The following is a 25,019-nucleotide window of genomic DNA, read 5'->3' as shown; positions in this document are numbered from 1 at the left end:
AGCTCAGAAGCGTCTCAGAATGGTTCCTTACTATCCCGCTCGGCACAGGACATGGGCATTCCCTTCCACAACTCCACCACCACCTGAGGTATCCAGGGCCATGCCGTTGCTCTCTGTTTACACACGGCCTGAATTGTCTAGGGGTGGTTGTCCACAGGGCAAAGTCACGGAAGGGGTAGACAGAGTCTCAGGGCACAGATGGTTGACATCCCAGGGGGACATTCAGGGGCTGCCATCAAAGAGAGGTCCTCTCTGGAGCTATGACAAAATTCACCTGAGAATTAAGGAGATGATTTGTTCAAGCTACTGTATTAAGGAGAACATTCATTAATGAGAAAAATCTCAAAGAAAAGGAAGAGAACCTGGGGTTTTATAGAGGCAGGTAAACAAGAGAGTCAGCTTGGAGTCCTGCGGGGGCGAAGGATGGAGTTGAGACTTCCCTCGGAAACTCTGAGAGCAGCGTGGTCCTTCGTGGTTAGCTGGTTTGTCATTTCTGAGGCACAAAGCGTAGGAGGAGTTTCTTAACCATCACTGCTGAAGTGGCACAGGGCACAGATAAAGATCGATATTGTCAGTCCCGCCTTCCCTTTCAAGATGACTATCACTTATCACTGAACAACTCAGAGGCAGGCATAAACCTCCTGAGTGGCATGAGGCAGGGCCTAAGAAGGCGTCTCTCCAGGATTCAGGCTGGTGTTGTTCTTATATAACTGGTGGCTCATCTGTTGAGTGGTGCGGGGCAGAGGTCAGTTGTTTTATGGTCCTGGAGATCAGATATCTTAAAAGAGGGATGCCTAAAACAGAGAAATAATTCTTCGAAAGTTGTGTTAAAGAGCCAGGAGTTGAACCTTGAGAATTAACCTGTGGCTCCACAGAGTCAACCTTAGTTCCTTAAACGTGTCAAGTCATTTCTGATTAAATGAACATCTTTCTCAACTATGGTATTCCAGGCAAAGCCTTGGGTTCATAACCAGTGTTTCTAATTAAGCCTTGTTAATAAGGAAGACAGATTCTTATTGAAGTATGAAAATAATTATACAGCAATGGCACCCCACTCCAGTACTTTTGCCTGGAAAATCACATGGACAGAGGAGCCTGGTATGCTGCGGTCCATGGGGTCACAGAGAGTTGGACATGACTGAGAGACTTCCCTTTCACTTTTCACTTTCATGCATTGGAGAAGGAAATGGCAAACCACTCCAGTGTTCTTGCCTGGAGAATCCCAGGGACGGGGGAGCCTGGTGGGCTGCCATCTATGAAGTCGCACAGAATCGGACACAACTGAAGTGACTTAGCAGCAGCAGCAGCAGCCATGAAATTAAGAATACTCACCAGAGTTTCCTAAGAAGGTAATGGAAACCCACTCCAGTACTCTTGCCTGTAAAATCCCATGGACGGAGGAGCCTGGTAGGCTGCGGCCCATGGGGTTGCGAAGAGTCGGACATGACTGAGCGACTTCACTTTCACTTTTCATTTTCATGCGTTGGAGAAGGAAATGGCAACCCACTCCAGTGTTCTTGCCTGGAGAATCCCAGGGATGGCGGAGCCTGGTGGGCTGCCGTCTATGAGATCGCACAGAGTTGGACACGACTGAAACAACTTAGCAGCAGCAGCAGCACCAGAGTTTCTGAATTTTGGAACCATCGAGGAGGGAAAATATGGTATTTACACATGCCTTGTTTCTGGTTAGTGAAGTATAGCCTACTGAATTGTTACAAGTTATACATGACTTTGGGGCTTCCCAGGTGGCACTAGTGGTGAAGAACCTTCTGCCAATGCAGGAAGATGTAAGAGATGTGGGTTTGATCCCTGGGTTAGGAAGATCCCCTAGAGAAGGAAATGGCAACCACTCCAGATTCTTGCCTGGAGAATCCCATGGACAGAGGAGACTGACATGTTAGTCATAGTCCATAGGGTCACAAACAGTCAGACATGACTAAAATGGCTTAGCACACGCATACATGGCTTTAGAGAAAAGAGGATGGAGTTCCTAGTATACCCAGAAATCAGAACGTTAAAACAACGTCAACAATATTCTAAACAAAACCCACCATCACCCCTGACCCATTCATTCAGTCCTGGGTAACTGACTCACGCTCCACTGGGTTTTGGTTTTGTTGTGGTGGTGGTTGTTGTTCAGTCGCCAAGTCACATCCAGCACTTTGTGACCCCATGGACTGCAGCATACCAGACTTCCCTCTCCCTCACCATCTCCTGGAGTTTGCCCAAGTTCATGTCCATGGAGTCAGTGATGCCATTCAACCATCTCATCCTCTGAATTCATCTGTGTCTCAGCTAAAACTCTAGAAATCCTGAATCATCCCACTAGTATGGTCTCATAGTTGTCTAAATAAGGCCATCAGAAGACTGTACCCCAAAATGTCTAGCCCAGTCCTTTTCTACAGGTCTCTAAGACAGCTCTTCTTTGTCGAAGACAAGTGCTGTAGTCTGTAGCTGATTGCAAGTTCTTTCAGGGGAAGCATAAGAGAAATCCCAAAACTATCTTTAGATGACAAAACAAGATGGCTGTGGTTAACCTATTACTGCCACACTTCAAAAGTGAAAGATCTGCTGGAAGTTCCTAGCAGGAATTGTACAGCTGACAAGGAAATTTAGTGATTTCTACGGCATACAAACCAAAACGACAAAGTCAACCCAGAAAACATTGTAGACAGAATATCTGTTAATGTAATGAGTAACTCTATTTTCAAAGAAGACTGAATATTATATCTAATTTATAAAAATGGAGTAACATAATCTTTAAAGGAAAAAAATCTTCAGATATAACATATAGTAATCCTCACGTAACAATATTCCGTGAATTTACTGAACACATAGCTATAGTACACTAGGAATATATGAAGACTATCAAATAGACTCGGTAAATCTGGAATTGGTCCTAAACATCTGCATATTAATATAACTCCATAGTTAAGTGATAGGAGTTTCCAGCTGAAAACTACTACTCAAGTAGATGCTAGATTCAAATTAAAGCTATGACCAAGTTACCATTTTAAGAAATAGCTGGAATTATGACTGACAGCACCCACCGTGGCAGTCAACAGTCTGCCCTGTGTCCATGGATTCTACGTCTGTGGATTCCAACAACTGAAAATAGAAAATGTTCTGGAAAAAAAATTCCAGAAAGTTCCATAAAGCAGAACTTGAACCCACAGCACGTTAGCAACTGTTCAAATAGCATTTACTTTGTGTTTGCATAACATTTACAATGTATTAGACAAAGTAATCTAAGGAATACGGTAGGAGACACATAGTTTATATACAAATACTTTGCCATTTTCTGTGAAAGACTTGAGCATCCACAGATGTGTTATCTGTAGGAGATCCTAAAACCAAGTCCCTGTGAATACAGTCTTCCCTGGGATGACTGCGACAGCACCAAGAAACAACAGGGCCAGTAAGAGTGTTAACAGTGCTCTAGGAATTTCCCTAGAGCTTATAGTTCCTGAAATCCAAATTTAATTACATTCTACCATATGATTTACCTAGGGACATGCTAAGGAGCATCTCTCCTGATTTAACAACTCTTCCCCTGCAATTCATCAATATAAACTTATTATTTCTGCCATTTCTCTTTTTACAATGAAAGATCAAATCATTTGTGTTTTTTCCTTTGGGAAATCTTAAAGAAAGTCTAAGATGCAAAAGGAATCATTTAGGGTCAATTTGGGGAAAGGCAAAATATCAAAAGTTGTCAGGAAATTTGAACTCCCAAATAAGGTAGGATCATGAGTTCCTGAGAAAGAATGCTTGGCTACTCACTTAAAAGTGACAAGAAAGGATTTAAAAAATAAACATAGGCGGTAATGTGATTGTAAAGAATCTTAGCTCTTTCCAAAGTAAGAAAACTTTGTTCTCTTAAATAACCAAGGGCATAATAAAGCCAGCAGAAGCCACAGAAGGTTATTCTGGCAAAACACAGAATCTGTTACCTTGGCAAATACACAGAAGGTAAAGAATAACCTTTTATAACCTCATATTCATGTCCGATAACTGCTCTAACAAATTTAGGAGCTTGAAACAACATAGATATATTATCTTACAGTTCTAGAGATCGGAAGTCCAAAACCCAGTCTCACCGGGTTGAAGTTAAGGTGTCAGCAAAGCTGCTTCCTTCTGGAGGCATTGGGAGAGCATCCATTTCCTTTTCCAAAAGCTACAGTCTCTTTTCATTCCTGACTCAGGGCCCCTTCCTCCATCATCGAAGCCAGCAGTGAACTAGCTTTCTATCTCTTTCAGCTTCTGTTGTCGTTTCACCTTTTTCTTATTCTGACCTCCTTCCTCCCTCCTATAAGGACACTTCTGATTACATTGAGCCCATAATCCATATTCTGGATTATGTCCAGAATAATCTCTCCATCACAAGTCCTGAACTCAAATATTCACAGGTTCCAGAGATTGGGCCATAGCCACGTTTAAGGTGTCATTAGTCAGTTTGCCAAGCCTCTCGCTAAGGGAGAAAACCAAATTTTAATTTTATGTCAGTGTATCTGATACTAAAACTTTTTTTTGAAAATTTTATAAGTAAATACATCAAACTTCTTAGCAAGCTTGGACAAATAAAATTTCATTTTTTAGAACCTTCTATTACTTTCTATATTCATCAGGTTGTGACCTACTCTTTCCTCTTTCTCATTCTGGAACAACCAGTCCTTTTACTTTAGGACAAAATGATTCTTTTTTTTTTTTTCTTAACAAAAGACATCCGACATATCTCAGCTCCCAGAAACATTCTCCTGATTCCACAGAGCCAGGATCTTCATGGATCTCCATCCTCTTCTTTCTTTGCTCTTACAAAGAGGGAAACTTCTTCTTTCTCTACTGCTCCCATGAAGCTTCCTCCATCCTTAGAGACCACCAGACATCTGTGATGCCCTTCTCTTCCTTTCAACTTGTTTACCATTTGTTCCCACAAGCATTTAAACACATCCAAGTCTCTACTGTCCTCCAGAGCTCATCTTGACAAGGCCTTCCTCTCCACTTCCCTGTCTTGAAAGTACAAACTCTGCTTATATTTTCCCTTTCCAGAGCTGCCATTCACAACTTCAACACACTGCCATACTAGCACCTCCTCACCCATCACTCCACTGGTATGGCTCTCTGCAAGGTCACCCAAATCCTCCTGTTGCCCCAGCCAACCACAACTTCCAAACTTGTATCACTTGGTCCGACTATAGCTCTAGACTGCTGATTATTCTTTTGTGGCAGTCCCAGAGCCGGTTGGAAAAGAATTTCCAGAGACAGAGTATTTCAGAAAGGAGTGAGTTTATTAAGAACAAACAGCAGAGATGTGGTGGGAGCAATGGGCACAGTGGGCTGATCTCCTGATGCTGCTAGGACAGGGGGCCAGCTCAAGGGAGGGCTGACACTTTAGTAGCCGATTTTTATAGCCTCGAGATAAAGAAAATTCCTGCAGGAAGCACAGCATAAGGTGATTGGTTAGCATGCTATGGGGTAGGTATTCGGGTGGGCGTTTTTGCCTAATTTGGAGTCAGGAAGCTCACCAGTAAGGATCAGGAAGACTTTTGGCAATGATCAGCTCTGGAGGTGACCTTGGTTCTGGGTTCCACATCTGTGGCCTTAGTACAAAGCCTCACAACTGTGACCTTGGTGTGAAACTCCACATACTCTTTCTCTGGAAGTGTGTCTGTGGGATACATGCTTTCCTGTCACGGGATGGTTCCCAGATGGTGTCTGTCTAACTAGTTATCTCTATTATCCAACCAGTTGCCAGGTTTTCATCCTGTAGTCTTGATTCTCTCCTACCATCTATATTCTTCAGATCACCAATTACTGCCTCTTGAAAAACCTGTATACAGGTCAGGAAGCAACAGTTAGAACTGGACATGGAACCACAGACTGGTTCCAAATAGGAAAAGGAGTACGTCAAGGCTGTATATTGTCACTCTGCTTATTTAACTTCTATGCAGAGTACATCATGAGAAACACTGGGCTAGAAGAAGCACAAGCTGGAATCAAGATTTCCAGGAGAAATATCAATAACCTCAGATACGCAGATGACACCACCCTTATGGCAGAAAGTGAAGAAGAACTTAAAAGCCTCTTGATGAAAGTGAAAGAGGAGAGTGAAAAAGCTGGCTTAAAGCTCAACATTCAGAAAACTAAGATCATGGCATCTGGTCCCATCATTTCATGGGAAATAGATGGGGAAAGAGTGGAAACAGGAGAAGGCAATAGCAACCCACTCCAGTACTCTTGCCTGGAAAATCCCATGGACGGAGGAACCTGGTGGGCTGCAGTCCATGGGGTCGCTAAGAGAAGGACACGACTGAGCAATTTCACTTTCACTTCTCACTTTCATGCATTGGAGAAAGAAATGGCAACCCACTCCAGTGTTCTTGCCTGGAGAATCTCAGGGACAGGGGAGCCCAGGTGGGCTACCGTCTATGGGGTCGCACAGAGTCAGACATGACTGAAGCGAATTAGCAGTAGCAGCAGTGGAAACAGTGTCAGACTTTATTTTTTTGGCCTCCAAAATCACTGCAGATGGTGATTACAGCCATGAAAAGATGCTTACTCCTTGGAAGGAAAGTCATGACCAACCTAGATAGCATATTGAAAAGCAGAGATATTACTTTGTTAACAAAGGTCCGTCTAGTCAAGGCTATGGTTTTTTCAGTAGTCATGTATGGATGTGAGGGTTGGACTGTGAAGAAAGCTGAGAGCCGAAGAATTGATGCTTTTGAACTGTAGTATTGGAGAAGACTCTTGAGAGTCCCTTGGACTGCAAGGAGATCCAACCAGTCCATCCTAAAGGAGATCAGTCCTGGGTGTTCATTGGAAGGACTGATGTTGAAGCTGAAACTCCAATACTTTGGCCACCTCATGTGAAAAGTTGACTCATTGGAAAAGACCCTGATGCTGGGAGGGATTAGGGGCAGGAGGAGAAGGGGACAACAGAGGATGAGATGGCTGAATGGTATCAACAACTCAATGGACATGAGTTTGAGTGAACTCTGGGAGTTGGTGATGGACAGGGAGGCCTGGCGTGCTGTGATTCATGGGGTCACAAAGAGTCGGACACAACTAAGCTACTGAACTGAACTGAGATACTTTTTGTTCTGATTCACTTTTCTCCATGCCACCTAGATCAGGCCCCATTATCTCTTGCCAGAATGAGAATAACCTCCTACTAGTCTCACTACCTCTAATCTGGCCTTTTCCCCACCCACAGTACCAGTAGGCTCAGAGTGATGTCTGTAAACCTAAAGAATGATGTGAATTGGTCACTCCACAGCTTAAAGTTTCAATACTCCCTCTACCCAACCTACCCCCTTTGCCTTCATGTTGAAACCCCATCTCCTTAACATGGATGATGTGGGTCTTCATTACTGGGACTTTGCTTATCCTCCAACATTATCTGGTTCCAATTTCCCTCCACAAGTCCTGGACAACATGAGGGACCTCGAGGATATTCAGGTATTCTACTAAGTGAAATAAGTCAGACAAAGAAAGACAAATGCTGTATGTTCTCATTTATATACACAGAATCTAGAAAAGATGAACTCACAGAAATAGATAGTAGAACGATGGCTGTTAGGGGCTGCAGCTGGGGAAAATGAAGAGATGTCCATACTACGTCTAATGTAAATGTAATACATATAATGCGCATAAACTATCACATGTCACACGTATAATGCACACAGGGATGTACATATCTAATGTACAGCGTGTTGACTATAACTAGCAGTACTCTATTTTAATGGAAGTTATTAGGAGAGTAGATCTTAAATGTTATCACTGCACAGTTCAGTTCAGTCGCCAAGTCCTGTCCAAGTCCTTGCAACCTCACGGGCTGCAGCACGCCAGGCTTCCCTGTCCATCAGCAACTCCCAGAGTTTGCTCAAACTCATGTCCATCAAGTTGGTGGTGCCATCCAACCATCTCATCCTCTGTCATCCCCTTCTCCTCCTGCCTTCAATCTTTCCCAGCATCAGGGTCTTTGCCAATGAATCCACACAAAATCATGTGAGGATTATGTGAAGGGAAGATTTGAACTAAACTTATTATGGTAATTCTTCTGCAATGCATATATGGACCAAACCATCATACTGCACACCTAAAGCTTACATACATTGCAAGTCAATAATATTTCAATAAAGCTTGGGAAAAAAGAAATAACAAATTAAAAAAAAAATAAAAGTCCCCTCCCCAAGCACTAAGCTCTATATAGTGAACTACTGGTATGCACTTCCCCAAACTCATTGTTCTTTCCTGTGTTGGGCGCTATTCACAAGATCTTCCTTGAGCATTTACCGCCATTTTCAGCTGGCTAAATCTTACTCACGCGTCTTGTCTCACTCTCTGTAATTGCTGTTTCTTTGTGTGCCTTTCCTGGACTGCGGGCTGGCTGAAAGCAGGGACCATGCCTTGGCCCAGTGTCTCCTTCCCACTGTTTGTGCCCAGTAATTATGTGTTCTCAGTATGTATTTGTTGAATAAACAAAGTTTCAATGAGATTCAGAGCAGGTTTGGTGGGTATGAGGGTGTGGGAAGGGTGGATGGGTGGGAGGAGCAGTTCAACAGGAGAGTTACAGAGTTCAAGCTTCAAAGGTAGAAGCTTGGTAACTGCAGAGACCAGGGTGGGGCTAACCAAGTGGTTGCTGAGTGGAGTGGAAGTGAAGGTCACTGGGGCAGAGAACACGAGGGAATCATGACCTAATATGTTGGATGAGTGGCACTTACGTTGCCCTGGAGAAGTCAGGCACAGGGTGGGGCGGGCAGGGAAGCTGTGAGTCAGGCTTCAAAGTCCTTCACGAGTGCTGTGATTAAGGCAGGGAGGTGCCTTTATCCGATGGCCTGGCTTCAGCAGAGGAGAGGAAGGGAAATGAAAACGATGGAGGAATTACACAGGACCAACACAGACTCCAGCAGAATGTGACCTTGCCGTATGACCCTGAGGTCTGTGGACATGGCTTGAGAGAGTGAGGGGCCTCTGTTGAGACGGGCTCGACATGAAGAGGTTGAGAAATTTCCCAGAAAGAGATCGTGCTTCATATAGTATAAATTATAGAATATATCATAAAATGCATATGTAATATATTTTTTAAAAAAGGGCTTGGAGTCTAGTAGAAAGATTGAGAAGGAATCTCCCCAAGTGCAAATTCAAGGGGTCAGATGGTCAACTGGTCAGATGCTACTGTTCCTTCCACTTTGGCTTCAGAATTTGTTACAAACTCCTTCTCCAGGAATTTCTGCCATCTTGCTGCTACAGTTCTTGGCTATAGTGGATTTATCCCACTTTGAGAGATTAATCTGGAATCCTGCTCTGACCCTTAAATCAAAGGAATCAAAACCTTGCATGTGGGATTATCCGCCCCCATGCATTCTTTTATTCTGTGGGAAATTGGGTCCCAATTTGTTTTTGTGGTATGTCAGCACAATAAAGGCCACCCTTTGGGGGACTACAGTTAAAAAGAATTCTCTTCTTAAAAAAAAAAAAAGTTGTGGGGGTAAAAACCTTATTGAACAAAGTTTTTAAGTTAGATAGAACTTGCATTCTGCCCACTGCAGAGGGCCAGGCGCCTCTCATCCATGGCAACTGGAGAGAAGCAGAGACAGCTCCGGGCATCTGCTTGCTCAGGGCTTTTAATCAGCTGATTTCTCCCTGAGCCTAGACAGCTATAGTTTTTCTAATAGTTTCTGATATGTTTGAGATCAATTACCCTTGGTTGGAATAACTTTACTTTTACTGTGCTATTATTTTACTTGTATTCCATACTTTTTATTTAGGTTTTTCCATATATACATGGGTGCATGCTAAATCACTTCAGTTGTGTCTGACTCTCTGCAACTCTCTGGACTGTATAGCCCACCAGGCTCCCCTGTCCATGGGACTCTCCAGGCAGGAATATTGAAGTGGGTTGCCATTTCCTCCTCCAGGAGATCTTCCCAACACGGGGATCAAACCCTAGTCTCTAATGCTTCCTGCACTGGCAGGTAGGTTCTTTACGACTAGCACCATATGCGAAGCCACATATGTATATACACACACTAGCAGGATTAGTCTGGTTTTCTTTGTGTGTGTGTGTTGCATTTACCAAGGTTTTGGTATCAAGACCATAACCAGAATAAGAAGAATCCTCCCCCACTCCAGGCACAACTGTTAGAAATGCAGAATCCCAGGCCCCACTCTATACCAATGGAATCAATAGCTGCATTTCAACAAGACCCTCTGGTAACATACGTGGACATGAGTGTGAGAAGCTGCCCCAGGCCTTGTCATTTACCAGAAACTGCTTCTTCCATGGGGCTTCCCAGGTGGCAAAGTGGTCAAGAATCTGCCTGCCAACGCAAGAGACCCAAGAGACATGGGTTCGATCCCTGGGTTGGGAAGATCCCCTGGAGGAGGAAATAGCCCCACTCTAGTAGTCTTGCCTGGAGAATCCCATAGACAGAGAAGCCTGGCAGGCTACCATCCAAAGGGTCGCAAAGAGTCGGACACGACTGAGCAACTGAGCACAGCACAGCTTCTTCTGTACACTCAGTGCAAGCAGCCTGGCTCTCCACTTTTCCAGCTCACCTGGCCTGCTGTGCTAACCACACCATCCTTTCGCTTATCACTCCTTAGTTCCTGCCACCACCTTCGCAGGTTCTCTGTCCTCACATTGCCCCCACCTCCTCCCTCATTTCCTCCCTCCCTCCTATCCAGCTTGGAGGCGGCAGTTGGGCATTATTATTACTTCCTTGCATACACCGTTCCCTTTCTTGCCCCTTCTTCTCCTCATGGAGTCATGCAGCAAAAAAAAAAAAAAAAAAAGAAAGAAAGTGAAAGTCGGTCAGTCGTGTCTGACTCTTTGTGACCCCGTGGACTGTACAGTCCATGGAATTCTCCAGGCCAGAATACTGGAGTGGGTAGCCTTTTTCTTTTCCAGGGGACCTTTCCATCCTTCCCAGGGATCGAACCCAGGTCTCCTGCATTGCAGGGGGATTCTTTACCTGCTGAGCCACAAGGGAAGCCCAAAATAACCCTAGATGAATTCAGGTCCCCACCATCCTGTACTTGCACCTTTCTAGGAAATTGTGGCCCCCGAGAAACAGAATGACCTACTGACCAGCCCTTCTGTATACAGTCCCTTCTCTCCTCAAATGTCCACCTCCTCCTCCCCCTGCATGCTCTGAGCCGATGACCTTGCTTCCTATTGCCCTGAGAAAACAGAAACCCTCAAGGGAATGTCCATGCATTCTGGCTCCTCTTCTCCCAGGCTGCCTGCCCTCTGTTACTGTGAGTGAACTCCTGTCTTGCTGGTCTCCAAGGTCCGCCCGCTCCCCGCAGCCCAAAGTGTATGCTGTAACCTTCTCTTCTTGCTCACTCCAGGACAACTCTCCAGGAAATGCCACCCCACCCCAGTCATCATCAAATTTTCCCTTGTTACTGAATCATTCCTATCAGCACATAAGCTGTCTCTAACAGTTCCTATCCTCAAAACAAAACAAAACGAAATAAAACAAACGAACAAAAAAGTCTGTCTCGACTCCACATTCCCTTCTGGCTACCCCCTCATTTTCCTCCCCTCCTTTAGAGCAAAGCTTCTGGAAAAAATTGTCTGCACCCATGGGCTCCTGTCCTAGAGCCCAATTCTTCCTAGAGATCTTTCTAGGTCTCATTCTTTCTAGAGGATGAGGCTTTCCCACCAACCTCTGCTGAAGCAGCTCTTCCCAAGGCCACTAGTTGCCCTTACGGCACCGACACCAATGGCCAATCACCAGGACTAACTGTACTTGAACGCCTAGCTACATTTGGAGGCATTCCTCCTCTCTCCCAGCATGCAAAGCTCTCCTGGGCCTTCTCCTCCTGCCATGCTGGCTCCTCTCAGCATCCTTTGCTGGTTCTTGACCTCCCAATGTTGGGGCCTCGGCTCACCCTTGGCCGAGTCTTTTATTAACACTCTCTGCTTAAATGATCTCATTGAATGTTGAGATTTTACTTACTCTGTCAGTCACTCAGTCGTGTCCGACTCTTTGTGACCCCATGGACTGTAGCCCACCAGGCTCCTCTCTCCATGGACTTCTCCAGGCAAGAATAGTGGGTTGCCGTTTCCTTCTCCACACTTACTCTGAGGACTCCCCAAATTCTATATCCAGCCCAGACCTCTCCCCCAAACCCCAGACCGCTACATCGAGCTTCCTACTTGGGTATCTAATTGACAGCTCAAACTTAATATGTTGTTGTTCAGTTGCTCAGTCGTGTCCGACTTTTTGCAACCCCGTGGACTGCAGCACACCAGGCTCCCCTGTCCTTCACTATCTCCCAGAGTTTGCTCAAACTCATGTCCACTGAGTCGATGATGCCATCCAACCATCTCACCGTCAGTCGTCCCTTTCTCCTCCTGCCCTCAGTCTTTCCCAGCATCAGGGTCTTTCCCAATGACTCGGCTCTTTGCATCAGGTGGCCAAAGTATTGGAGCTTCAGCATCAGTCTTTCTAACGAATATTCAGGGTTGATTACCTTTAGGATTGACTGGTTTGATCTCCTTGCTGACCAAGGGACTCTCAATACACTTCTTCAGCACACAGTTCAAAAGCATCAATTTTAGGCACTTAGCCTTCTTTATGGTTTGAATGTATTTCTAAGTTCCTCACCTTCACATCTGTTTTGGTTAAAGTCTTGCCCATTTCACCAAATTGTATCTTCCAGTTGCTTGAGAAAACAAAAAACAAACAAAACTTAGAAATCAGCAAAATCACGTCAGCTCCACCTTTTAAATGTGTCTAGAACAGGGCCACTTCATTCATCTTCCACTGGGCTGAGTCTGTCTTCTTGTCACTTGATTACTGCAAAAGCCTTCCAACTGGTCTCTTGGGTGAAACTCTCAGGCCCTTCAAGCTAGTCTTCACACCACAACCAGAGTAATTCTTTTGAAATGTCAGACCACGTCCTCTCTCTGCTCAAAACACTCCAAATAGCTCCCGCTCTCATTCAGTATAAATACCAAAGTTCTCACTTTGGCCTATATGGCCTTATTCTCTTCTCAACGCTCCCCTCTAAGCTCAGGGCTCTTGCCTTGGTGGGCTCCAAGGCATCTCCCTCTCAGGGCGTTGGTTTTTGCTGTTCCTTCTACCATTCCATATACATAGCTCATAGCAGGCTCTTTCTTCAAATAGCTACCCTGGGCTTCCCAGGGGGCATCATGGTAAAGAATCTGCCTGCCAGTGCAGCAGATGCAAGAGACCTGTGTTCTGATCCCTCGGTTAGGAAGAGCCCTTGAAGTAGGAAATGGCAACCCACTTCAGTATTCTTGCCTGGAAAATTCCATGGACAGATGAAATTTCACAGGCTACAGTCCATGCGGGTTGCAAAGAGTCAGACACGACTGAGCAGGCACGCATGCACCCTTCATGGGAGCACTGTAAATAACAATACCCTGGACTCTCTCCCCTCCTTAGCCTGTGAGGTTTTCTCCACAGCACTGAAAGCCATCTGAAGTAATATATTCAATAAATCAATCAATCACATGCAAACTTTACAGGACACCCTGTATTCTCTATGGGTGGTGGGTGGCTTAGTCACTAAGTTCTGTCGGACTCTTTGCCACCCCATGGACTACAGCCAGCCAGCCTCCTCTGTCCATGGGATTTTCCAGGCAAGAATACTGGAGTGGGTTGCCATTTCCTTCTCCAGGGGATCTTCCTGACCCAGGGATCCAACCCAGGTCTCCTGCACTGCAGGCAGACTCTTTACCGATTGAGCTACCAGGGAGATCCAAAGTCATATATATGTTGGTTTATTTATTGTCTTCAGTTCAGTCGCTCACTCGCATCCGACTCTTTTCGACCCCCATGGACTGCAGCATGCCAGGCCTCCCTGTCCATCACCAACTCCCGTTTACTCAAACTCATGTCCATTGAGTCAGTGATGTTATCCAACCATCTCATCCTGTAGTCTCCTCCTCCTGCCTTATCTTTTGAAGCAGGGAATGTTCTGTTCACTGCCCCACCACCTAGAATAGTGCCTGCCACACAGTAGATGTCCCCAAATACCTGCTCGATTACAAATTAAAGCAAAGCAACTGAAAGAAATGAAGATACACATGTATGGTAACAGATACAGAGTCTGTTGTCAGAGTTTGCAATGCATTATTTTGTTTATCCTCATTAGCCTATTATATATTATACTTTTGTGTGACTATGTGTGAAGGAACGTAGGAATAAGGACAGGAAATAGTCCATAAGGACTAAACGGTGAAGTGGAGACAAATCCAGGCTGTTCGATCACTTTCTATGCTCTTTCTCAGAGGATGCTAAAAATGAGGGTTCTCTCTCCCTCGGAAGTATAAAGGAGTCTACACAAGTCGGTGCCCGACCTTTTAGCAGAAATAAAGCTCTGTTAAGAGTTCGGGAAGTGGTCGGAGAAACTGGACGTAGAATTCCTCCAGGAAGAAGTGATTGCACAGAAGAGATGGGGCTGAGCGCCAACGTTTAAGTGGCAGGTGAAAGGGGAGGAACCTTGGTCCTCGGCTTCCGCTTTTGTTTGCGCCCCTTCCCGCTTCGGCTCTGCGAGGACTCCTACGCGCCCCCGCCCTGAGTCCGCCCGTCCGCCTGGGGGCGCCCGAGGCCAAAGGCGTGGGGCGGGGGGCGGGGTGTTGCGGCGCCGCCCGACGTCGTGCCCTCCGCGGCTGCGCAGTTCGCACGTCAAAGCCGGGCTCGGGCCGGGAACGGGGGTTTCGGGGAGCGGCGCGGCCTGGAGAGCGTCTGAAGCTCCGGGAGCCGGGAGAACGCGAAGGCAGCAGCGGGCCCCGCCGCAAAGCCGAAGCCCGAACGAGTGAGCGAGAGCAGTAGCAGTGCGGCGGCCGCCGCGGGAGCCTCTGGGCCGCCGTCCTCCCGCGCAGCCGCCACCGCCGCCGCAGGATCCTGTCGCCGGGAGCAGGAGCGGGCGGAAGACAACGGAGGGGCCGAGCGCCCAAGCCGCGCCGCGGGGACCGAGCGAGCAGCCCGAGGCGGCGGCGGCCGCCGAAGACGGGGACGGCGACGACGCGGAGGCGGAGAGGGAGCCGCCCGGCCCAGCCCCGTGAGTGACCCGCCGGCCCGACCCCGCTCGCGGCGCGGACGCCAAGCCTGGCTTCCGCCTCCCTGCGGCCCCGGCCCGGCCCCGACCCCGAGGCTGCCTCCATTTTCTCCGGTTGGCGATGGCGGGTTCCACACCCCCACCCCGGCCCAGGAGTCGGCGGGAGCGGCCCCGCCTGCCCGCTCTCCGCCCTGCCTGGGCTCCTCGCGGGAACCTTCCCCGTTCCCCGTCCCTCCCGCAACCTCGTCCTAGCCGGCGCGGCGCCCGAGGGCCTGCGGCCCGGGGCTCCGGGGACCCCATGCGCCCCTGCCCGCCCTTCGCGGTTCTCTGGCGGGGCTGTCGGCGCCCGGGTTTCGGGGGGAGGGCGTCCGGGGCCCGGGCCGAGCCAACTGTCACTCCCACCGCACCAGGGCTCGGGGCCGCCGCGCTCCTCGCCCCCTGGTAAACTTCCCTGTGACTCGGAGGCGGGCGAGCATCTCTGCGATCTTCCTCTCGGGAACACCGCCTAACCGATTTCTGGTTAGGGAATGGTGCGGCCGGAGCGTTCCCCCGGGTTCGGTTGGACCAACCTGCGCGCTGACCCTGCTTGCAGGGGCCACCCTCGCCCTCCGGTCGGTCGGTGCCGCAGGGATTCAAAAGGTGAAGCCGGGCCCCGGGGCCCCCTTCCCACCCTCCCCCCAACCCCGGGGGTACTTTAGACGCTCTCGGTGCGGGAGATAAGGCACGATACCGGGCCTGTGAAAGACCTACAAAATGCTAAGAAAGGTACCCGGGAGAGACCGGGACCGATCGATCACACCGTTCGGCCTAGCAGAAATCTGGAAGACTTCCTGGGCGAGGCGGTACACAGCCGATCTTGAAGCCCCTTGTGGGGATTTGAGAGAGAGGAAGGTTTGCAGAAGAGAACAGTGTGTGGAGGGGCAGCAAAGCCAGAGGAGGACAAAGGTAAAAAGGTACAGTCTAGGAATAGTAGGTAATGCAGTTGGTTGCGTAAGGCCACGGTGAGGAGTGGCGTGGGGGCGGGGGGCGGTCGCCACAGTCGTTTGGGGTCCACATCCTGGAATACTGTAGAGGAGCTGTTTGAGTGGCATTCTAAGGAAAACTTAGAGCTCATTTCTCAGTGACTCATGGGCCTAGAAATGGAAGCTGGGGAATATTAAAGGCGTTCCTGTGAAAGAAAGGAGAGAAGGAGGCCCAGTAGAGTTGACATTCTGTGCCTTGAATATAACGCACTTTGAGATAGATTTTGACAGCTTTCTGGATGTTCAGATAAATCCATGTCCAGGCTAGGCCAAAGTACCTTTTGCAGAAAACTTCATTAGATGTCAGACTTTTAAGAAGTAATGGAAAGTTGTGTATAAAATGAGATGTTTCTGTTGGTGCGGTTCACTAAAATGCATCAGAACTTCTCACACTGTGTATTAGATGGCTACATTTTGGGACTGCTGAGCTGAACATAACTCAGTTCTTTGAGATGGTGTTTGTGTAAGGCAGTATAAATGGATGTTTTAAAAAATCAGATTGTTACTAATAAAAAGTTGGACATAGAAACTTTTTGTAGGAAGGTAAACATTTCTTTATTAGATTTTTAGTTACGGAAATATAGAAGAACTAGAAGTGAAAGTCTTCGGCTTTATTTTGTTCCATTTTTCCAGATAACTAATAAAGTCCCTGTATTTGAAGTCTAAAAAGTCTATGGAAGCAGCTTAGAACCAGTGTTGGTTTTGTGAGCACTTATTTGTTGTTTGCTTATATGACAAGGGAATGTCAATTTTTTTCAGTTAAAAAGACAGACTTGTAAAATGCAGGAAGTATTGTAAAATTTTTAAAAATTATCTTCTGTAATCTTATCACTTAGATTTTGTTCTTGTTAACATTTTTGCATGTTTCCTTTTTATTCTTTTTTATATTTTCTTTACATAATGAAATAAACTATATATATACATATATATGTATAGTTTTTATTAGGCTTTTCCTTTTTGTCATTGAATATCTTCATATAAAAATATTTTTACCCAGATGTAAGGGAAATCTTAAGTATATTATTTTTTTCTGTCAGGATTGCCTTATTTACCTTAGATAAAATGCAGTAGCCATGCTTAGTAATTATTGCTGAGACAGAACTTTTTGTTAAGCCTTCTTGTTTGAAGACTTTAACTTTTCTGTAAGATTTGGATCCTGTTGCTTATTGAATAAAGAAAGGCTTTATGATTTGGAATGTGTGCTGTCATCAGGTACAGAAGATGTAGTTTTAAAAGCCAGTATAAAAAGAGTACTTTCATAACTGGTATAATATTTCCCATACACTGTGCTGCACCTCCCCCACCCACCACACCCACCTCCCCCTCCCCTGAAAAAGTCTTTATGCTAAGGCCATCCATATATAGGTTAACTACCTTTTGATCATGACATCACAAAGATTTAGGCTAGATGTATTTCATCTTTCTGTTGGTATTTCTTTGTGAAATACAGAATTTGTTGTGAAATAATTTGCTGCTGTAACAAAAGGGACTTTTTAAAATTTCATGGCAGATCACCGTAGTTCATTAGCAGGTTCTTATTTAAACCCATTTTTCCTTGTGCTTTACAATCTGTATTAGTGAGGTCTTTGTTTACGTTTCTCATGGCATTTAAAGTGGGATACTGAGTTAGATTGTGTAAGTTTTCATAAGGTTAATATAAAAGAATAGCTGAGAAAGCCCAGTTTAATTATGGGGCTTGGTTTTATAATATGGTTTCACTTTTTTAATGTATATATTTATTTATTTTTTGGCCACACTCTATGGCATGTGGAATCTTAGTTCCCAGGCCAGGGATTGAACCTGTGTCCCCTGGCAGAGTCTTAATCGCTGGACCTCAGAGAAGTGTGAATGTGGTTTTATTTGAATCTTTATTTGTATGTTGTAAATGTATACCACATGGCATCCTTTATTACTTTTGAATGTTTGTTATAAACTTCTTTAGGCTGTGTGTGTGTGTGTGTGTGCGTGCTAGTCACTTAGAGTGTGTGTGTGTGTGTGTGCGCGCGCGCGCTAGTCACTTAGTCGTCCCTGACTCTTTGTGACCCCATAGACTGCAGCCCCCCGGCTCCTCTGTCCATGGGATTCTCCGGGCAAGAGTACTGGAGTGGGTTGCCATTGCCTTCTCCATCTTCAGGTTATAGATTTCCGCAGTAACTGCCGTCCTATACCAGGAGCCTTTTTTCCAGGAGAAGTTGATTATTCACAGTTGTACCATCTGCCATAAAAATACAGACACAAACCCAAATCCCCCCAGTTTGGCAGGGAAGATTAAAATCTGGTTACCTTTCCAGTGGTATCTCTTTTAAAAATCAGTCTCCCTCCTTTCTGTGGCTCCTTTCACTTAGAAATTTGATTATATGAGTATTGTCTGGTGTTAGCGGAAATAGGAATCCTATAGGTGGATTGGTACAGATAATGGCAAAATGTTGGTAAAACTTTATGTGATGAAATTGTGGGAAAGATGATCAAATCTTTGAACCTCTGGATTAGATTGCTTGTGATTTCTTTTGTTATTATTGAGGTTATAAAAGATCTTGTGTTTGTATGAATGCATATCAAACCAAGTAGCCTAAATATTACATAACAATTTAGTCATCAGTCTATATTTTTTATTGAAAAGAAGTTTTGGAGCCATCCTTAATTTAAAAAGGAATTGAGCTGTGTGAGTTCTTACTTTGTGTGTCTTACCACTCAAGTGACTATCCAGCTGGACCCTAATGACTACCTTTATCAGTCCATAGTATGAGGGCAGAACAAAGTGAGGCAGACATTTGTACCACCAGTATTTATAGAGTAGATCCGTCTGGAAGTAAACGCTAAATGTTCTGTTTCTCAGGCCTTCCAAAGATTCTGAAAAGTTATTGTAAGACTGGGCAGCAGATGATAGACTGTGGTGATGAAGACAGCTTATTGCAGTCAACATTTTTGGGAGGAGGGGGTGTGTGTGCGTGCGCATGTGTGTGTTCTTCGATGTACCGTTTCTACTCTGTTGAGCTTTTTGGCCCTACTGTGCTTTTAACTTTTCTCTTGAGATAGGGGTGAGGGGATGGCAGAATTGTGGTTTTTAGCAACTGTGATGTCAGGTTGGCAGAGGAAGGAAGAGTGGCATTCAGAGAATTGCAGGAAATCAGTCAGGTGTGAAGTAGCTCCAAAGGAGAGAGGTCAAGCCTGCCCTGGTCATTTATGTTGGGCAGTGGACGGCACATACCTGTTTTCATAACCTTACGTTGTGTCTGATTTGAGCTTTCGATGCTCTGAACACAGCGTTTAGGCTGTAGGTTTGTATGTGCTTCTTGATATGTGTATGTGCATTTTCCTGTGTGCAGTCACAAAGGCAGAAAAATGTGCTTAACCAATATTTAGTGGCAGTCTTGTTTTATATGATAATTATTCCTTAGGAGCATTATCCAGCAGATAAATTTTTGATGACCAAGAAAGTATGATAATGTTAAAGCGGCATCTCAGCACTTTGATTATTTTGATAAAATGTTTGTCTGAGAAACAAAATACACATTTTGTAGCTTGATCTTAATTAAGCTGCTGCTTTATTACTTTGTTTAATGATCTGCAGCTTGTTCTTTTACAGGGTACTGTTAACACGTTAGTCACTGTTCAGCTGTATGTAGGCACAAGGAAGAAATAGCATGAGCAGATGCCATTTACGTGTCTGTAGTTTAAGACCCACTCTGGGATTTATAGGCTTCTGAGAGCCAGTGTTGCTAGTAGTTAAAAGCAACGATGCAGCCAGACTCCTGCCTTGTTGAACCTTCACCCCCTCCTATGGGCTCTGTAACTAGGTGAGTTCCTTCACTTCTCTGTAGCTTAGAGTCCTTGGATAGGTATAGACCTGGGGTCCTCAACCTCCAGGTCATGGACCAGTACTTCCTGTCAGATCAGGAGCAGCATTAGATTAGAAATAAAGTACACAATAAATATAATGTGTTTGAGTCATGTCGAAACCAGCCCCCGGCTTCCCAGTCCCTGGAAAAATTGTCTTCCCCGAAACCAGTCCCTCGTGCCAAAAAGGTTGAGACCGCTGCTATAGACCATCTGAGAAGACTGTAAATGAGGGGGTTAAATGAGTTACTGTGTCTATAGTGCTTAGAATATGGCCTGGCACACATCAAGTTTTGAGCTAGTATTTGAACCCAGATCCACCTCACTTCAAAATGTGGGCACCCAGAGACAAGAGTATGGCTCTCATATGAAATAGTTTTGTTTCCCTCCTTAGGGTCTTACATTCTTGCTGACTGTTTTTGATTCAGTACTTTAGAATGAAGGTTTGTATGTGTACCCTACTGTGATGGTGCTGATGCTAGACTGTTTCTAGTAGAAGAAACATGAGAGCTTTAGGAACCCTGAAGTCGGAATGGTACTTTCCACACCATGGCTAGAGCAGCAGGTGGCTGACTTTGAGCTGTAACTGGCAGAGCTTTCTCAAAGTAGAGTCACTTGCTCAGGGTTGTGCTGCTTTTAGTTGCAAGGCTGATGTAGAACCTGATTCTCTGCTCTTTATCCAGTTTGCTTGAAAGTTAGTTTTATACTTTATACATATAGTGTCTTCTTTGAACTTTTTCACCAACATCTGCAAAGATTGTATTCATATGTTAAATGCTTTATGGCACATAGTCCTTTTTTTTTTAAAGGTGTTTAATATACTAATGTTTATTATTATGATGTAGCTAGCAAGTTCTTTTTTTGTTACAGGGAGCTAGTTGTAAGAATATAAAGTTGAAATAGAATCGAGTAGTATTATATATTTTCCCCAAGCTTCATTATAGAAGGAAGCCAAAGTGAGGGCATGTCCAAGGTCACACAGACATTGCACAGTTGAGCTGGGATTTGAACCCAGATCTGCCTCAGTCCGAAGTATGTGCTCCCCCAAACACAGCGTTTGTTGTGGTTGGGTTGCCAAGTCGTGTCTGACTCTTTTGCAACCCTGTTGTGGACTGTAGCCTGCCAGGCTCCTCTGTCCATGAGACTCACTGTGACTCTCTCATATGAAATAGTTTCATTTCCCTCCATAGGGTCTTAGTTTCTTGCTTTTTTGATTGAATAACTTTAGAATGAAAGTTTGTAAATAGACCCTAATGGGGGCATTAATAGGCTTCTAGGCAGCAACCGCATATTTTAACACAGAATGAGATGTTGTATTCTAAATGCTTTAGTTATATAGAGTCATAATTTGATGAGTGGTTTATAGGTTTATTTGGCCAGTAAGTAACGTTTGTTTTCCATGTTAGTCTTATAGAGAAGATGGGAGACCTTGTGTTATAGTGGGCAAAGCAGAAACCTGGCCAATTGAAAGGTTTCTGGGCGGGTCCTGACTCGTTCACTAATCGTGTCACTCTGGGTGAGTCTTTCTGCCTCTCTAGGCTTCAGTCATGCCATTACTATACTCAGGGGACCAGACTGCAAAGCCCTTTCAGTCTCCTGCTCTTATTTTCAGTGATCCTGTGTGTGGGCTTTCTGTAGGCTTTTTCCCCCCTCTCCTGGGCACCTCTCCTTTTGCCTATGGTCTTGAAGTCACGTTTCTTTACATGAACTTTGAGGCCATGCTCTAACTTTTTTTTTCTGCTGGTTGTGTTCTGATGCTTCGTATTATTTCACAATACAGTAGTTCTCTGCTTCAGGTAATAGTGTATCAAAATCTATTTTTTTCCCCAAATTTTCTTTTTTTGTACTTAAGGATAAATGGTTGGGAACTAATATTTGTTACTCAGCTTAGTAAGTTAATGATAAACAAATCTTCAAGCCTCATAACTAGTTTCATTTGTCAGCCTTTAAGCACTATATGTTGTAAAGTTCCGTGAGCTGTTGTTTTGGGGAAAGGGAAAATATTCACTGAAGGCAGTGTGAATGGAAAGGAAAGGGCCAGTAATGTAGAAACCAATTGGAAGATGTGAAGAACATGCCTAAGACATTAATAGTGTTCTTTGGTTGTATTGGTACTAGTCCTCCACCTGTGAAAGGGTGGTAGGCTGGCTTAGATAGGAGTGTTTCCAGCCCAGAGTTCTGTCGCTGATAAGAGCAGTATTCACCACCCCTGAACACTGATGGCTCCTCAGACATCTGTGATGAATGCGTTTGTTCCACAGGCAGTTTTTATTGCTCGTTACGCTGGTCCTGTTCTGTATGCCAGTCTCAAGAGTTTCCAGGTAAATAGCTCTTCCCCTCTTTGATGGCATGTTAAGAGCTAGTTTATGACTCTGGATTCCCCAACAGGGAGACGGAAACTCAGGTCACAGAAAGGATCCTCGCAGGTTATTTGTGTGCATGCTTGCCAAGTCACTTCAGTTGTATTGAACTCTCTGCAACCCTGTGGATCGTAGCCCACCAAGCTCCTGTGACCATGGGATTCTCTAGAGAAGAATACTGGAGTGAGTTGCCGTGTCCTCCTCCAGAGGATCTTCCCAACCCAGGGAGCAAAACCTGTGTCTCTTACATCCCCTGCACTGGCAGGCAGGCTCTTTACCACTAGTGCCACCTCGGAAGCCCATTCTTTGCAGTATGGTTTTATTCTCTATTCTACCTGTGTGTGTGTGTGTGTGAGACACATTTCTCCGGAGTATGTAGATTTTTGTATCAGTAGATTTCCTATGTAAATTTTGTACAATAGATTGTAATATAGTTGAGTTGCTGGTTTTCTTTTAACCTTTTGCATAAACCTCTTTTCCCCTCTTCCCCCATATCCTGTTTTCAGAGTCTGATACATTGTTTCTGTAAGTATTAAATGATTCAGTTATGTAGTATTCTGATAAACTACTCAGCAGAGATGAAATACTTAACCAAAGCACAGTTTTTTGTGTATTTTATTTCTCTCTGCCATCTTTATGCTTATTTGAATGAGGTTTCTTGCTGTAAAGCTGAAGCTTATTAGGATCTCCTTTGTCCTGATAAATCAGTTCACATAAAGCAGTATTTCCTAAATTGTGTTTTGCAGAACACTAGTCTTTAGAAGCTGAGAAGGCAGTGGCACCCTACTCCAGTACTCTTGCCTGGAAAATCCCATGGACAGAGGAGCCTGGTGGGCTGCAGTCCATGGGGTCGCTAAGAGTAGGACACGACTGAGCGACTTCACTTTCACTTTACACTTTCATGCATTGGAGAAGGAACGGGCAACCCACTCCAGTGTTCTTGCCTGGAGAATCCCAGGGATGGGGGAGCCTGGTAGGCTGCCGTCTATGGGGTCGCACAGAATCGGACACGACTGAAGTGACTTAGCAGCAGCAGTCTTAAAAGAGATTAGTAGTTGGTGGGAGAGGTTCCAGAGAAATTTTAAGTTTAGGAAAGCACTGGATTAAAAACAGTTAATCAGTTTTTATTTTTTGATGATGGTTGTGTTACTGTGGCTCTGCAGAGCTTTTCAGTTTTATAATGTGCATTGTGACTGTCCAGGAGGGACTGCAGTGGGCAGCATTTCACCACTTGTCGAGTGCATCTGGTCACAGGAGCATCTCCTTTCCCCAGGAAATGACCGCAGACACCTTGAAGGAGGGGTCTGTTAAAGCATGATTTGGAAAACTCTCTTATTTTCATACTTGTATGGAATTCAAAGCATTTGCTTTTTAATTTGAATGATTACTTACAACAAGTTGGCATTTAACTAAGATTGGAATAATTTATTTTCAGTTTTGTTTGGAAGAATGAACACCTTAGATGAGTGACTTTTCAAGCTTTTTTTTTCTTTTCTTTTAACTTCAGCGCATAGTGAGAAATTACATTTTTAATCAATGCACATATATAAACACACTGTCAAAACCGAAAAAGAAGTTTCATGAAATAATACTTAGGCCTTCCTATGTACAATGAGTGCGTTCTGATACTTTTTATTCTGTTCTGTTTTTAAATGTATGTTATTAGGTCCTAAAACAATTCGCTATTCAGTTTGAGAAACACTGTGAGATGACATGAATTTATAAACTCTTAAGATGTTAGGGTGAGAAGATACTGTCAAGATTGTTTTGTGAGTGGGAAAACTAGAGCTTAGCCTGCAAGAGGAAGAGCTCTGGCCTTAGAATTCCTGGATTTAGATTCTGGTTGTTTTCTTGGGCAGGGTGTTCAGTGCCCATTCTGCCTCAGCTCTCTCATCAGTAAAATAGCAAGAGTAGAACCTCTGCTTCGGAGAAGGCGATGGCACCCACTCCAGTCCTCTTGCCTGGAAAATCCCAGGGACGGAGGAGCCTGGTGGGCTGCAGTCCATGGGGTCACTAGGAGTTGGACACGACTGAGCCACTCCCTTTCACTTTTCACTTTCATGCATTGGAGAAGGGAATGGCAACCTACTCCAGTGTTCTTGCCTGGAGAATCCCATGGATGGAGGAGCCTAGTAGGCTGCAGTCCATGGGGTCGCTAAGTCCGACACGACTGAGCGACTTCACTTTCACTTTTTGCTTTCATACATTGGAGAAGGAAATGGCAACCTCCTCCAGTGTTCTTGCCTGGAGAATCCCAGGGACGGGGGAGCCTGGTGGGTCGCACGGAGTCGGACACGACTGAAGTGACTTAGCAGCAGCTAAGTATGGAGAACCTATGCATGGAGTAGTCCTGAGGATTTGGTAAGAAATGCTTTGCATAATGTGTCTGATAGACTCTTGAGTGTCCCAAACCTTGTAGCTTTTATGATAACTGAAGTTCTAAAACTCTTTCCACTGCACTGTATACACTTTTGAAAATATTTTAGGACTTTGAAAGTGTTAAAGTGGCCTTCAAGTGAACCTGAACTCTTTTTTGATGTGTAGCTGGATATATCGTTTGTTCTGATGTTAGCCCTTTGGAATACTAAGCTTTAAAATAGCCATAAAGTGAAAGTTGCTTAGTTGTGCCCCAACTCTTGGCAGCCCGATGGACTGTAGCCCGCCAGGCTCCTCTGTCCATGGGATTCTCCAGGCAAGAATACTGGAGTGGGTAGCCATTCCCTTCTCTAGGGATCTTCCTGACCCAAGGATTGAA

General features: G+C 45.0%; 1 protein-coding gene and 1 long non-coding RNA gene across 2 annotated transcripts in view; one reads left to right on the top strand and one right to left on the bottom strand.

Moving 5' to 3' along the window:
- Positions 1 to 496: 496 nt before the first annotated feature.
- LOC120854273 lies at positions 497 to 12,851 on the bottom strand. The gene is made up of 2 exons (XR_005718945.1): positions 12,624 to 12,851; positions 497 to 794 (listed from the first exon to the last, which is right to left on the bottom strand). It is a non-coding gene; the product is annotated as an uncharacterized LOC120854273 (long non-coding RNA).
- Positions 12,852 to 14,662: 1,811 nt separating this feature from the next.
- The window catches only part of CAB39 (calcium binding protein 39), a 95,295-nt gene continuing 84,938 nt past the window's right edge, over positions 14,663 to 25,019 (top strand). Inside the window, exon 1 of the mRNA XM_040228135.1 lies at positions 14,663 to 15,048. The gene's annotated coding sequence lies outside the window, so the exon portion shown is untranslated. The remainder of the gene's footprint in view (positions 15,049 to 25,019) is intronic.

Source organism: Oryx dammah, unplaced genomic scaffold, assembly GCF_014754425.2.
Source record: "Oryx dammah isolate SB20612 unplaced genomic scaffold, SCBI_Odam_1.1 HiC_scaffold_27, whole genome shotgun sequence".
Taxonomy (NCBI): Eukaryota; Metazoa; Chordata; class Mammalia; order Artiodactyla; family Bovidae; genus Oryx; species Oryx dammah.
This window is presented reverse-complemented; position numbering and strand designations above follow the sequence as displayed.